The sequence below is a fragment of the Cetorhinus maximus genome, chromosome 16 (genome assembly GCF_964194155.1).
Source record: "Cetorhinus maximus chromosome 16, sCetMax3.hap1.1, whole genome shotgun sequence".
NCBI lineage: Eukaryota > Metazoa > Chordata > Chondrichthyes > Lamniformes > Cetorhinidae > Cetorhinus > Cetorhinus maximus.
In genome coordinates this window covers 55,632,521-55,649,012 of record NC_135894.1, presented here as the reverse complement: position 1 = coordinate 55,649,012, position 16,492 = coordinate 55,632,521, and the positions used below count along the sequence as shown (strand labels likewise).

The following is a 16,492-nucleotide window of genomic DNA, read 5'->3' as shown; positions in this document are numbered from 1 at the left end:
GGAATCAGGCAAGTTATAATTGTGGATAGTGCAAAAATTTGCAGTGCCAGAACATCAATTAAGAAGTCAGTCAATTACTACTGTATATAGTATATTGGATTATTAACACTCAAGTGTTTCTCAGAATTTTTGCTGTGTCAGCTATATGCATTCCATGTCCATTTAGCATGATAAAGAATAAAATAACTCTTATACTGAAAAGGGAATTTGGACATTTTTTTCCTGTAACATATCATAACTGTCCGATTCTCCAGATTTTACAAACATAATCCAGATATATAAGCTCATAATATAATTATGATTGATATATCTATATATGGCTCATTATCATCTACACTATTACCTTTTGCTAAATTAGTCCGAATTTTTATGCGAGATTTTATTTTCTAACAACAGGCTGATTTTGGGCAGCTTTTGGGTGCTAAAGTAAGTGAAATGGGATAGTAAGGCCAATGAGTCAAATCTACCCTAATGAAAATGCACCAGCATTCGTTTCAAATAAATGCTACCATTTCCCTTTAACACCTACCCTGAGCCTGTCCAGACACTTTGAAGTAGGGGTATGAGTGGGTAGGCTTGGCCAATGTTTTCATTCCTTTTCCCAAAGTGAAGCTGCCATTCATGAAGTGCTATTACGAGCAGCAGAACAGTATTACTGAAGTGGATACCTCATTGAGGGAACCACTTTACTGGAGCTGAAGGCCTCTACAACTTTTCCCTGCATACTCATTTCAGCTCTTTGAGGCTCAGGTTGTTCCATCAAAACATTTCTTGCCATATTTAATCAATTCTTTGGAAAGTACAGTTTGACTGCAAACTTGGATTTCTCAATTCTTATGTTCTGCTATCTTGGGAGAATCTCCTTCAACAGTACCAGTTTGGATGATAAAATCACCCATCACGTAGCAAAAGCAAATGCCGCAATTGGCAGACTCATCCACAGGCGGAGAGGACATAGAATTTCTCTCAAAACAAAAATCAAAGTCTACCAAGCAGTGGTTCTCATATCACTTCTCTATGGCTGAGAGGCATAGACAACCTACTAGTGTCACATCAAGTAACTGGATGCATTCCACCATTGCTGTTTATGATCTAACTGCAACATCAAGTGGCAGGGCAAAACCACGGACAATGAAGTTCTTGCAAAGTGTTGCATACCTGGTATCGAGAGCATGCTCATCAGAGCTCAGATTTCTTGGATCAGCCATGGAGTCCCACATACCAAAGGCAGTATTCTACAGCCAGTTGAGGATGGGAACCCACATCATAGAACAACCCAAACTTAGATGCAAAGACATTCTGGAAGCCAATCTCAGACCCTGAAAGTTAGGCCCCACTACATAGGAGAAAACAACCCTGGACAGATCCAAATGGAAAAGTCTCTGTTACCAAACTGTATCCACATTTGAGGAAAACAGATTCAAGTCCCGACAGGACAAGTGAGCTTGCTGCAAAATCAGTGTCTTCACCCACCTCTCCAATAGTGACTTCATATGTAAAATTTGCAATCAGATATGAAAATTAAGATTTGCAGATGACACCAACCTAGTCAACAAACAACTGGTCTCCTTGCTAAACACTCATTCATTGAAGCGACAGGAGAATCTATCGAACATTTAGAAGAGGAGAACAATGAAGATATGGAAGAGGTTAGTTAGGAAGAATTTAGGAATCACACAAAACATTAATTTCTTACTAGTAGTACCCACACTCTTTAGAGTTTACAGACATAGAAGGTCCCGCTTATATTCCTTTTCATGGAACGACAAGAAAGCAGTTTTTCTGACACCCTGCTCCTGATACAGAAAATGCATAACAGGTACTGTGGTGAGTGAAGCCTCAGTCATTCATACAGGATGTGCATTGGAAATAGTGCTTTGATTTACCTAGGCCACCCTTGTGAGATCAGTGAACCACCTCCTGGCTTGTAAGGGAGATTCTGCGATGGTAGAGATCCAACTGATTTCTTCAGTAAACCTCCCTTTGGAAGGCCTGATCTGATCTTAGTGGGTCTTTGCAGAAGTCGTTCCTTTCCAGTCCTTGATTCAGCCAGTAACATATCTGGAGATGTTTTTTGAGAATCTGGAAGTCCTTCCTGCTGCTGAACCCACCACTGTAAGAGGCTGCTTCTCCTTTCAGCATTCTTTTACTTGTGGCTTGGACACACGAAAAAGGAAATGCAACCGTCCCCTTAATGGGCAGTAGCTTTCTGAAGTGCTGCAACAGCAGTCAATTTCTCTCCTTTCTTGCAATAGGTGAAAGGGTATTACTACTACTAACTTGTTCCAAATATAGAATTGTAGCCATGAAGGAAACAAAACAGTTGGTTACTGATGGAGCTCATTGGTGGATGATGGTCCCACTTTCCCATAGCCCACCAATCAGAAAGGAGGCAGGATGAGTGTCACTGCGCCCAACATAGTTGGCTCGATGTTGATTGTAGCTCCCAGGCAACACACTCTGCTGCCAGTCAACAGCCCAACAAAGCAGAAAGTGGCAACTGGCTAACAGCTGGGAGTGGAAGTCAGGAAGCCTCGAGACAGCTCCAAAAGAGGGCAAGAAGGTAAGTCATGGGGAGGGTGTTTGGGATTAAAGAGGAGAAAGCCCCAGACTGGAATAGCCTAGAAATTCCTTGCGAGGCCCAGAAAGTAAAAACAAATTTATGTTAAATAGTCCCTGCTGGTTCTGCATCCTCTTCTCGCTGTCTTCCTCCGGCTAGGAAAGTAACAATAGCTTCATTGCTCAGGCCGGAGTTAAAATTACAATAAGGGTCTAATCAGATATTATCAGACCCACCATTGTCCATGTTTTCAGTTGCCAAGGCCCTAAGCTCTGGAATTCTCTGCCTCCCTTTCCTCCTTGGAAATGTTCCTTAAAATCTGCCTCTTTCATCAAAACTGCTCTATTATTTCCTTACGTGGCTCAGTGTCAAATTTTGTCTGATCGCATTCTTGTTAGGCACTTTGGGAAGTTTTACTACATTAAAGGTGCTATATGAAGGCAAGATAGCATTATTGTCGATCTGCATATTTAAAGGAGGTCCCCGACCAGCTTTATGTGGCTGTTTTCTCCTTCTGTTCAGGAGAGCAGGATCGGAATGAAGCAGGAAGACAATCGACAAGGAGGTTATCTGGGATGACCCACCAAGTATTTTAAATATGTTACAGAGCTGCTGGATATGACACGGATCCCACAACTTCATTCATAAGTACCAAAAGTCACGTGTGTATTATTTGGACAGGTCCAGTTACCGGCCAAATCTCAGACTAATGTGTACAGTTTTGCAGGCAAACTCATTTAGTCAGACCATACAAGGCACTCTGATTTTCAGTGGGTATATATTACTTCTGCCATAGGCAAAACATGATGCAATCAAATAATCTTCAAGTAAAAATTCAGACGTCTTCAATGTTATGCAATCATTGCATTATTGTCAATTAACATAGAAAATTATTGTGCTGTAGCCTAACGAGTATTCTGGCTATTAGTGCTCTCCATTAGTTTGCAGTCTGTTTTTATTTTATTGACACTCCACCATTTGGCTTGTCTACTGAATATTTATTAATTAAATGCGGGTGCACAGCATGGCACTTAACGGGTGCAAAACATCCATTTTCATTTTCTTCAGCTATCCGACAGGTTTTAAACAAGGCTGAAATAAAATTAAGCCTTACAGGGACTTCAAGATACATTTACTCTTTCTTTATATGCTTATTTGACTATTCTTGTATTAAGTATGCATGAACTGCCCAGGCCCTCAGGTAAACAGTAATCCATTTTACAATACAACTTTAATGAGAAGGAAATCATGCCACAACAATAAAGCAATGAATGAGCGTATTCAAATATTTACTCAATATTTGAATAGAAGGATTTGTTTACAGAATGGGTTTGGTATATTTGCATACTGGGACACACATCGTGTTTCATGAGCTTCATGTCATCTCAATAGAACATTGCTCATTTTTATAAGCAGGGCCTTGCAGTCAAGGTACCCTCTAACTTTGTTGTGGAGTGTCCAGGTGATTTGTATAAGCGCATGGTCCAATCCAATTTTTTTTTTATATGACTACACATGGGTGGCATTTTATAGGGTTGACATGAGCAGGACCTTCATGGGACTTTCGAGCTGCTCCAAGGCTGCACATAGGGAAAAATTGCTTGTAATCATACATTGCACTTAAAAGAAACAGAAAAACAAAAGACCACTAAACCTATTCAATCTTGTCTTGTCAATCGAAACATGAATATAATTTGCCTAAGGCAAATAGTATTAGGTTCCCCTGGCCTTAAATTAGAATTGATCTCCCTATTTTTTTTAATACATTGCCCCTGGGACATGGGTGCCACTAACATGATCACAGTTATTACCCATCCCAAGAGAAGCTGGCCTTCTTGAACTGCTGCAGTCCTTTTGGTGATAGTGTTTCACTGATGGTGTTAGGTAGGAAATTCCAGGATACTGACCCAGGGACAATGAAGAAACTATGAAAAACATTCTAGTCATGATAGTGTGGCACTTGGAGAGGATCCAGAAGATGATGACATTTCCATGACATTACTGCACTGTCCCTTTCAGTGATAGAGGCTGCCAGGGAGGGCAATGCTCTTGAAGTAACCTTGTTGAGTTGGTGCAGTGTGTCCTGGAGATCACATGGGATCTAATCAAGTGAACTGCTCTTCCTTACATTATTGTTGATTTTGAGTGCTGCTGCGGCTGTATAATACATGTAAGTATTTCATCACACTCCTGTCAAGCCTGGGAGACAGTGTCAAAATTTAGAGGGATCGTGGGTGAGCCAATGATCATAAGAGTATCAAGCCTCTGTCCTACTCCTGTTGCCACAATAACGATATGGTTGGTATAGTTAAGCAACCAATCAATGGTGACCTCAAGCTGTGCCTGGAGAGGGATGCAGTAATGGTGGTAATTTTGTTCTAGGAAGTCATTATCTGGTGCTTGTGAGGCATGAGTGTTACCTGCCAATTCTAAGCCTCAGCCTGGCTGTTATCTATCTCCTGCTGAAGGCTGAGATGAGCTACTTCATTATCAGATTAATAGTGAACTTGCCTGAATACCATGCAATCATCAGCAAACAGTTTCACTCTTGAGCTAACAATAATGGAAAAAGAACTGATGAAGCCAGTTTAGCTAAGGACACTTTTCTGAGTCATTCCTGAGTGATAGCCTGGGGATGTGGTAATTGGCCGTTAGTTACTAGTCTCTTGGAAATCCATCAGCTACTCCACCTCTCCTCTAGTATGCCTGTTTAAGAATGAAACAAGTGCTGAAACTAAGTGGTTCCATTCAGGGTCCAAACTTTTCATAATTCATTTACATCTTTAATCATGGTTAAATTTAACATGGGCTTTCTTTAAGTCCATACTCAGATAATTGAATCAGCATTTGCTTGGGATTCTCAAGCGAAGGTAGCTTGCATTTAAAATTGGATCCCTGAAGACCTGCAGCCAAGCTACTGTGTGAAGCCAGGGCATTAGCTAACCAGACAGTGCTGTAAATATCCCCATGAAATTCTAAAATTCTCCTTTGTGTTATCTAATGTTTCATTTTTCCTACGACATTTCATTGAAATATTTTTGATACAACAAAAATTTTATCTCAAGTCTTACATGGATTTTGGCTCTCGCACTAGTAGTTTGATTAGATTCTGCATCAGTGATAGATAAATAACAGTTTCATGCTTTGGATATTTTAGGGGCTTTAGTTATCTGCCTACCTCCCAGTTCATGTAAGCAAATGAACATTGTAAAAAGAAAATCTCCTGTCCACTGGCTGCCCGAGACCTGTTCACTTGGATTCAAAATGGGTAGCCAGTACTCTGCCTGACCCACTATTTAAATCAGCATCCTGCCCAATGCATGCTCCATTCACTGATACTGATCTTGAGTGGCCCGGCTAGCAGTCCTTAGATAGACCACTACTCTGGACTTGGGAAATAGCTGGAGAAGTTTTCTAATTAGTTAGGAGGATCATGAAAGCCTCTCTGGCCTGACAAAATTCTTCTGGTCTGCTGGCAGTTGTCCTGTTTCCTCCCAGCCACCCTCCCCAACCCCTTTGAGCATATACTTTTAGCTTGGCTCCACAAAGAGCCAACAGATTTCTCTTATACTCTTCAGTTGACAAGATGCCAAGTCAGCAAGTGTTGAGCACTGCCAGCTTGCTGATGTTATATCAGTGAGGACTGACCATGAAAAACAATTTGAACCTTCCAACTGGGGCACTCCACCCATTCCTCACTGCATCACCGCCACACTACATGCCGCCCACACCCTCACTTCCTGTTTCACACAAGAGTTGAAAACGATCCCCATTCCCTTCAATGGATTCTGAATGAATGCTTAAGACAAAAGTTTTTTTCCATGTACTTTACTTCTTAGAGTTCCCGTATAGAAGAGCAGAGCTGTACATGACCGTAGGCAAAACCTGTAAATGGACAACGAGGGCTTTAATGACAAAAATTTACAATCTCACAAATGCGATATCAGCGAGTTGAAAAAATCCAGTTTCCGGAGATTCCACCACTGCAGCATTGTGAATTTACTTCCTGTGTATTTGATTGCTCCATTATGGCCAGGTTTACATAGAAGATATATCAAAGGTTTACTATACAAAAAAAGCAACTCTGTCCTATGTCCTTTCCTATCAAACATGGTGGAGATTGCAATTTTACAATGAGGTGCTTTAAACAGCTTTTGGGTCATTTTCAACAGGCCATTGGAGCATAAAATGTGTCTGTTGGGTAGCCACTATAGATTTCAATGTAAAGGAGAATCAGGCTGTTTCTGAAATGGTCAACCGACCCTTAAAGTGCAGAATCTTGCTGTGTCAGGAGTCTCACGTCTCACCTGTAAGCTGAAGAGCCAGCAAGAGATCTGTGCGGCATCTTTTCGGGAAGGCCTGCTGTACCATGTGACAATCAGGCAGTGGTGAAGGCAGTGGTGAGCCTTTCCCTGGAATCAAGACCCTGGGGGCGGAAGATTCGCCTACCGAGAGCTGCCAGCCTTTGACTGGCTCTCGGTGCCACCAACCCCCCCCCACCTCACCATGCACCACCCCTCCACCACCCCCACCCTCCCCACCCCACCCCCCCACCCCTCACCAAGACCAATGTCCAGTCCCTCGATCAAAGACACCCAGTGCCTGATCGAGGGACCTTTTACCCCGTAGGTAATAAGCTAGCCGCATAGTTTTACCTGCTGTGCACACCGCATGGCAACAGGCCTGCCTATAGCTGGGCTAATACCAGTAGGGGTGGGATGAGGCCCTTCAGTGGTCACTAACTGGCCTCTTGAGGGCCTCAATTAGCAGTGGGGTGGGAAGGTCGACCAGAACTTGATCTGGCAGAGGCAGGAAGGTGGCAGGGTTCGAGTATACCACCATCCCATCTAAGTAAATGCCCCTCCCATATCCAAGCTCACCACCAGCGACAGCACAAGAGTCTGGCCAAAATTAGCTTTCTACCCCAGTAGAAAACTATACAAATGGTGTTTTTATGAAACTGATAAATAAAGTAGAATGAAAATATATTTAAAAATAGTAATGTTTGAGAAATAGTAGCATCTGCAGTCTAATCCTTGGTGTGCACATTGTAATAATTAAAAGTGGCCACAGTATTTACACATGGATGGATAACCAACATGTGGAAGATAGACTTTTAAGGAAGAGTTATTTCTCCTATGTTCAGGAGGATAAGACCATTGTATTCTAAGCCAGAGTACAGAAATGAGTATTAGCACCAAAGCCTCAAGTTACCTCATGTTGTGAGGTAATTAAACCATGGAAACTAAGGCTCAGATTTTTGTGCGCCAAATGTGGTTAGCACAAAGATGGATGACCAAAATCAAAGGCGTTGAGGTTGTGCATCACGAGGTTCCGTCTCCTTTCCTGACTCCGCTAATATTCATGAGGGCTGGAGGAGAGTGGGGAGGTAAAAACATCCACATTGTTAATTGGGTGTTTTTAGGTAATTAAGCTGCTCCTTAAGAGCTCACCTTCGAAATTTTTGCAAGCACAGGCGGTCATTGGGAGCTGCAAGCTGAACAGCTGCAGCCTCTTGGGAACAGGGTCAGCAGAAGAAAATGTATTATTTGATAGAAAAAAAGTGCAAGTTTTGAATAAATTATATCCAATGCAATGAAATTTTAATAACACTAACATTTTCCTACCCCATCCCAGGTTCCAGCTCTCAATCTGCCTTGGCCAAAAGATTCAGATACTTCCATTTTTTAAAACTATACACACGTGGCAACCAGCAAAGGCTGTCAAGCCAGGCCAGAACCTGTCTCGCTTCCCTGATGTCCTAAATCCACCCCTGCTCACCCATTTCCCCCCCCGGCCATTAATTGGCCACTACTCCTAACCCTTCATCAATTAGCCCCTTGCCTCCACCAAAATTGGAAGCTTTGTCTGATTCTTGTTAAGGGTCAGTTCGCAACCTGGAAATGAACCTGCCTCCTCAGCCAAAACTCTGCCCAAAGTTTTCAACTTCTTGAGAGTCAAGTTAGTGAAGAAAACTCCTGTATATTAAGGCAATTCAATAAAACTTTAAAATCAAAGCTTGTGGGATGTTCAAAAAAATGCATCACAAAAATGGAACAGATCAACTTCAAAATACAGAAGCCATTTCATGATACTTGTTTCAGTATATCTGATCATTCCTATCAAGGAAAAACATTAAAACATTCTAATCAGGAACAAAATGTCTGTAATGATTAAGGCAATTAACCTCAATTTTGCAGCATTTTTGCTTTCCATTGTCAAGGAGGTACAAAATTGACCTGACCGATTAACTCCAATGTATGATGATAGCAAAAGATCAGGCAAAATCTATTCAGCTATGCTGCAGTCATTGTAGTTTATTTCTTGAACAAAAATCTAATTTGACACAAATTGAAAATCTCCCTCACAAGGCACAAAAGATGACTTGCTTGAAAAACACAAAAATCCACGTGAAGGACTGCTTTCTTCAAATGCTGGGTTTTACATGTTGCTGTATATTGGAGTTAATCACAGACTTAAAACATTAACTCTATTTCTCTCTCCACAGATGCTGCCTGACCTGTTGAGCACTTCCAGCATTTTCTGGTGTTATTTAATTTCAAGGGAGGTGTGTATCTTAATAAGGAGAGTCACATTTCAAATATGCCACTCCTCATTAATCTTCAGAATATAAATTGCAAGGAGCAACTTCAGTAAAGCTGCCCCATTCTTTGATGAAATCCTGCAAGTAATTCAGTGGGAGAAACAGTAAAGGAGAACACTTCCTCTCGGGACACAAGTTCATCCTTCAGCAAATGCTGTAGCTCACATTGCTCAAGGGAAGTTGCCAGGCCCAAGGGCAAATAGTCATGTTTTCTAACAACTTGGTACGGCCACCAAAAGACCAGCCTATCCCCTTGGCAAAGTGATGACCCTGGAAAGTAAGTGTTATGGGGAAAGGCATTCTCTTTGGGATGTAGTATGTGTTCCTTTAACATTCTTTACTGTATTTTGCTTGCAGGATGAGGCAACACATGACCATCAGCTGAGGGCCCAGATGTGAGAGCACTCCACATCCACCAAGACTCTCAGTTCCTGTAAACAGATTGTGTTTACATTGTGTATAGGTCAACTGGGAGGCTTTATACCATCACTCAGAAAGCATCTTTCTTTCTTTTGCATGTTTACCACACATTTTGTCATTATTCTCCACTTAACACATGTTGAGCAGCTGTACCAAACACACATGTGGCTGGGGTCCCCTGCCTTTTGTCAGGTGAGCAGTGCAATGGGACAAGTACTTGCCAATGTGACTTGGCCATTAACCCACTGAAATTTCCTTGATGCAGAGTGGGTTTGGAGCTAAAATATCACATCCTGATAGGTTTACCACCACTGAGGAGAGAAATTCAGAACTGCAGAATGCCAGCAATGGTCAAAATATCTGACAGACCAGCTGCCACTCAGGTGTCAGCAGATGGAAGAGCTCTGAGACATATCTGGAGACTTCTTCTTGAGGGCCAGAAGATTAAGATTCTTGGGCCCCGAGGGCGGGAAATCCCATAAGATGACAGTTCATTGAATATGAAGAAAAATGCAGAGTTAGCCTTGGAAACCTCAGCCATCCCAGGAACATTGCAGAAAGAGGTTCAATGACCTCACAAGGAGAACCAATACACCTCACATCATCCTGGGCATGTGCATTTTTATGGAGCAAGTTTCCATACCATTCACATGCCTTTAACATTGCTTTCTCTATCTCCAAAGAGAAAGTTTGTCCTGAACTATCACATTAGAACCATAACTGTTGGTTGAGCAGGGTTGGAGGGGGAAGAAGCACAATGCTTAACATGCTGGAGATTAAAATAAAAATCAACTCCAATGAGTTCATCAGGAAAAAAACAATGTTTTTATATGTCACAGGCAGATCGAAAATAAAATAGTATGTGAAGACAGAATGCAACAGAAAGCTGGTAAAGGTTAGTACAGGCTCATCTTAAATAGTCTCACCTTCAAGTGCTTTCTCAAAGCCATTACATGACAAGGGGAGGTGCTAGTGTCTACAGAGCAATAAGCAGGTTGACAAGATATTGCCTGAGTTGATGTCCAGTAAATATTTGGATGATCACATCATCTTTTCCACCTTTTAGACAATTGAAGAATTAACAGATATAGGACAATGGCATGTTTATCTCTAAAAACTCTCAGCCTTTATTCTTAAAGTTTACATCTAAACTCCGCAATGACATTACTTTCAAACTAACCAATCTTGGAAGCCCACAATATGTTTACTACCTAGTAATCACCCCCACGAATATCCCAGTGAGATAGCTCCCAGATAACATTTCCTCTTTTAACAAATAAGGAGTTTGTATCCCTTTTATTGAAAAAGTGATAAAACTGAACTAAGATGGCATGCACACACAATTTTCATGGGATTTGAATTTATTATTGGTAATGAAAAGAAATCCCAAAACAGGCCCAATCAGGACCTGTTATGAAGCTGTTATCAATGACTGCTCAGGAAGCTAAATTGCCACTTAACTTGGAAAAGTGAATACAACTGCTGAAGTTCAGCTGTAGGGTGTACAAATCCTGGTGAAAGATGATTTTCTCAATTCTTAAAGCCATTGAGTGAAAGTAATATCAGGACGATAGACATAAAATAATTATACGAACATATAAACAATAACTATCTGCTTTTATTTATGCATTTTATGAAAAATATCGTGCTTGTTTGAAAACCTACATACATTTAGAATGCTGCAGCAGATACCACGAGAGAAGTCAATTCTTATTATGCAATGACTGCAGCTTAGAACTGTTGGGCTGTTAAGTAAGGCCAAGAAGGTTACTGTAAAAAACCATGTTCTTCTTGCCAAGAGTACCAAGAGATCAACTGTCTGAATATACTGAGTTACGTTTTTCATTCTATCGGGGCTGTTTGTCGATTGTCACGTATGGCTCCTTAATGGTGTACCTATCACTACTACTTCCTCAAATTTGAAGTGCATGATGCATATGTCATGAAGGAAAGGAACCTAATTTTGAAGACATCCATATTCAGCTAATTTATCATCACTGCTTTCTGGAAAACTGATGTCAGTACCTCATAGATTTTTATTTTCCAAACATGTTTTGAGAATAAAAATCTTTTACACCGAAAACAATTCCGCTTTCCTCATAATTGCACTGAAAGGGGGCTATCCTTTCTGATGAGAGGGTCACCAGCTCTTAAAACACTACCCAAAGCCAATTTGAATCCTGACCTTTATATTGATTAGAGAGAGATATAATGAGGATTATACAATTTATTAATTTTTAAAGCTTAGTTCATGAGTTACCATGAGCAATGCCACAGGGCAATGATAATGCTTTCAGTTCTTATTTTGCTCATTATACTTTACTAGTTACACTTCAGTGTCATGCGTGTAAATATGTAAAATTCAGTATTATATTGGACATAATTATGCATTAATAAAAATACAGAGGCAACAGGCAATGTTCCCTCTGAGTTGCACGGCCGTGCAGCAACCTGAAACTTTCCATGCAGGACGTAAACAAGTCGGCCTCTTTAAATTACCGCATGTGCTCGACCACGCAAAAAATTTAAAGGGCCTGTGCACTTGAACAAAGCTGCCGCACACTACAAAAATTAGAGGACTTTTGGCAATGAGTGAGGAAGAAGGCGAAAGGCACAATGATAAAGGGGCAAGGAAAAACTAGAAGCTCAGGAGCAAGGGGAGGAGCCACCTGGAAATGCTATAAAGCAGCCTGCTGACAGTTCATCAATGTCTTGTTTTTTTTGTTTATGTGATGCAGACAGGCCGTTGACTTTGTATCTGAGCTAACTTCATCGATAACACATTTTCCTAACATGAACACATATCTGCAGTAACTGAAGTCTTTTTTTTATTCATTCACAGGATGTGGGCTTCACTGGCTAGGCCAGCAGTTATTGTCCATCCCTAGTTGCCCTTGAGAAGGTGGTGGTGAGCTGCCTTCTTGAACCGCTGCAGTCCATGTGATGTAGGTACACCCACCGTGCTGTTAGGAAGGGAGTAGCAGGATTTTGACCCAGTGACAGTGAATGAACGGCAATATATTTCCAAGTTAGAATGGTGAGTGACTTGGAGGGGCACTTCCAGGTGGTGGTGTTCCCAATTATCTGCTGCACTCGTCCTTCTAGATGGTAGTGGTCGTGAGTTTGGAATGTGCTGTCGAAAAAGCCTTGCTGAATTCCTGCAGTGCACCATGTAGATGGTACACACTGCTGCTGCTGTGCGTCGGTGGTGGAGGGAGTGAATGCTTGTGAATGTGGTGCCAATCAAGCAGGCTGCTTTGTCCTGGACAGTGTCAAGCTTCTCAAGTGTTGTGGGAGCTGCACTCATCCAGGCAAGTGGGAAGTACTCCATCAGACTTCTGAATTGTGCCTTGTAGATGTTGCACAGGCTTTGGTAAGTCAGAAGGTGAGTTACTCATCGCACAATTCCTAGCCTCTACCTGCTCTTGTAGCCAAAGTATTTATAAGGCTAGGCCAGTTCAGTTTCTGGTCAATGGTAACCCCCAGGATATTGGTAGTGGGGGATTCAGTGATGGTAATGCCATTAAATGTCAAGGGGCGATGGTCAGATTCTCTCTTGTTGGAGATGGTCATTGCCTGGCACTTTTGTGGCGTGAACGTTACTTGCCACTTGTCAGCCCAAGCCCGGACATTGTCCAGGTCTTGCTGCAGCGTGGAGCCTTTCTCTCTGCCCCTCACTCTTAACATCATTAACAGGACCTTTTCCAGGTTCCTATCCTTCCTTTGACTAGAAGGTCTCCTTTGGACTTTCCCCTCTCCCACTCCCCTGGATTTTGGGACCTTTTGGTTCTTTTGGGAAATCTGCAGCTCCCTCTCCCAGTGTCCAGTCTCTCTGGAGTCCTGGCTTCAAACTGCTGTTTCTTTAGTTTTTCCGTGTGTGTCTGTGGGAAAGACCTGCCTCCCTGGACCACTCTGTTGCTAGGCAACAGCCCAATTCTTCTACTCCTGTTTGTTTAACTTCTTAAGTCGTAAATGTTCATTAGAAATGCAAGCACCTTTTTGAAGTGAAACTAAAACTTAATTTTACCTTTCTTAACACACAGATACAGAAATGCAAATCAAACTTAAACTTCAAAGCTAAAAATCATTCCTAACAGCCACAAAGACAAATATAACTTACTTAAACTTTCTCTATTTTCTAACAATCTTGTAAATTTATTAAAGGAATGACTTAATCAAATGGTCTTGTTTTACTTTCCATATCTTAAGGTTGTACCACCCTTGTAATACTGAGCTTATCCATGTAGAAATGATATATTTTGTAAATTTTCTTGCAGAAAAGGTGGTTCTTACCATTGTAAAACTGGTTTTTGAAACACATATTCAGACACTCTAAGGAAAATTTGGTTCCCATAAAGATTTTTTAATTCCATTTGCACAAATGGAGAGAAGATTTCGTTTGTGGACATGCTCTAACGAAATCATAAACAAGCGTTTTTCTAAATGTATTTATGATTTTGCTACACCTAGTTTACATATAGTTTGTCCATGTATCTGTAATGGCTTGACCACTGCAATACAGTTATTTCCAGTCTATCCAAAAATGTCTTTAAAACTTGGATGTGTACATCAATCTTGGCCCAAGTATTTTTTCGGAGTAATGCCAGGAACTGTAAACTTGTTTTTGCTATGTTTATGTTTTCAAAGCTTATTGAAAGAACCAGTAGTATATAGTCATAACTTTACTAAACAAGATTCCCCAAAATATGCATTTGGGTAAAATTCAGAATGAAAAATATCAACATGCTCGCTTATCAGATAACCAGTACGGAAAAAAAGGACAGAATTTTATGGTCCCATGCCATCAAAGGGTGGGTGGTTTTAAAATTCCCTGGTTCACTAAACATCCATGCTCCCGCTCGCCCCAAACCTTTCAACATTTTACAGTAGAACAGGTGAGGCTTAGGCTGGCCTGCCCCTTAACTGGGCAATTAATGACCACATAATGGCAGTTTCCCACCTGGCCTCAATTTTGAGACAGGCAGCAGGAGTTTAGGAGCAAGAGGGGAAGCCCAGCAAATCGCCTTGCACAGGAAGGGGGTGGGACACCACATTCAATGCCCCCCTTCCCACATTGGGCACCCCTTCCACAAGTTCTGTCACCTGTGGGTGCTCCCTGCCCCCCAGCCTCTCCATCAAGACCCTTCTCTCCCCACTTCCCTGGGCCTCGCCTCCCCAACCCATCGTGAGACCTCCTATACTTAGCTGATCCTGGACTCTGGGACTTTGAATCTAGGGACTGCTTGACTGGCAGCTCTTTGAAGTGGGATTTCCTCCCGAGTGAGGTGCTGAAGTCACATCTCCAGCCAATTAATACTCTGTGGACGTTAAATGGCTGTGGGGGCAGTCGGCATTGGTGGGGATGCATTCCCCCACTGACTCTTGGGTTACGGGGCAGGAAACCCTGCCATCCATAAAATCCTGCCCGTAGAGTTATAATTATAGCACAAGAAAATGTACAAGTGGTAATTTAATCTAAGTGCAATGCTATATTGTAAGGAAATATAAGAATTTTCAGTTTTAAATGCACAATAACATGTAAAATTTTATTTTGCTACATTGCAAGAAATTGGTGCTTTGTTACCAAGGGGTTCTTTACCATCTTTATGTGATTACACAATTGTACTGAGCAGATTTTCTCTATACTTCCAAAGCCCATTATTGGCTTCAAAATACACTATTCCTCCTTCAATTGAAAATGCTCCAATTACCATCTTTTCAGGAAAACATTGCCAAAAGCCCTGTTCATACTAGAAACTGGGGTAGTTGGCAGACAAAAATTGGCAAGAAAGAAAGGATGGTCCACTGGCTGTTCAAAACCTGTCCAATTCAATTTTCAAGCAGGTCTCAAAACAGGCAGCCAACGTTTGCACCTGAAACAAGCAGGGCCTCCTTTCATTGTATAAATTGAAGCCCAGGCCCTTTGTAGGGCCCCCAAATGCTTTTTGTGCAGCAATTGGCAGGGCATCTCATACGCATGGCATGCCCATTTATCCCTGGCACGAAACAGCCAAATCAGCTGCCTTTATTGGGACAGCTGCAGGCCACTGGAGAAACTTTTTCATTTTCTGGGATCAGGAGAAGCAGGAGTCACTTACCTTTGGACTCTTGTTTAGCTGGACCACAAGCTGACACTAGACAGAGCACACCCTTCATCCTGTTAAGTTCAAAAATGGAATCAGGATCCTACTGACATCATGCAACCCCATTTAAATATCTAATCTAGCTGAGTATTTGCTTCATCCAGGGAGCCTCCATACTGTACTGCTGAGTTGAACATTGTTGGGCAATTACAGAACTGGGCATGTACCCATACCTTTCAAATTGTGCTGGTTATTTTCAGTTTCATGAAATAGAACAATGTAGCTAGTTATGATATAATGCAAAAGGAGGCTGAGTAGCCCATCATCCCTGTGCTGATACTGCTAGAGCAATCTAGAACTAATACTCCTGTCCTACAATCAATATTGAGCTTCAGATCTACGTTACCACCCTTATTAGGGTTAATATTCTCCCTGCAGTCCCCAGACTTCCCTCATCCCTTAATTGCTGTATATATTATAGGAAAAGTTCCATTTAGTTGTTTCAGTCACTAAACAAGGGGGTAAACTTTCAACCTAAAACTACTTCTCCCAATTGGCAGCCATAACTTTGCCAGAAATCCTGAATAGACACAAACAGCTTTTCCGGTAATGCATTATGTAATTACGTGTGCAGCTTTTTTTCTGGGTAGGCTCATTAGAAAATAAAGCAATGAGATGGAATGAATAGCTGACAAAATTGCAACGAGTGGGTAAAAACAAATTTGTCATTTAGTTTGCCTCTTCTACTACCACTCTCAAATGATTCTGTGAAACCTGACTCAAGACACTAATTAATCAAGCCAGTTGGCTCTGTGCACTGACAGC

General features: G+C 41.6%; 1 protein-coding gene across 3 annotated transcripts in view; it reads right to left on the bottom strand.

Annotated features, from left to right (window-relative positions):
* il1rapl1b (interleukin 1 receptor accessory protein-like 1b) overlaps positions 1 to 16,492 on the bottom strand; it is a 1,487,064-nt gene that overhangs the window by 878,433 nt on the left and 592,139 nt on the right. The gene's annotated exons all lie outside the window — the stretch shown is intronic.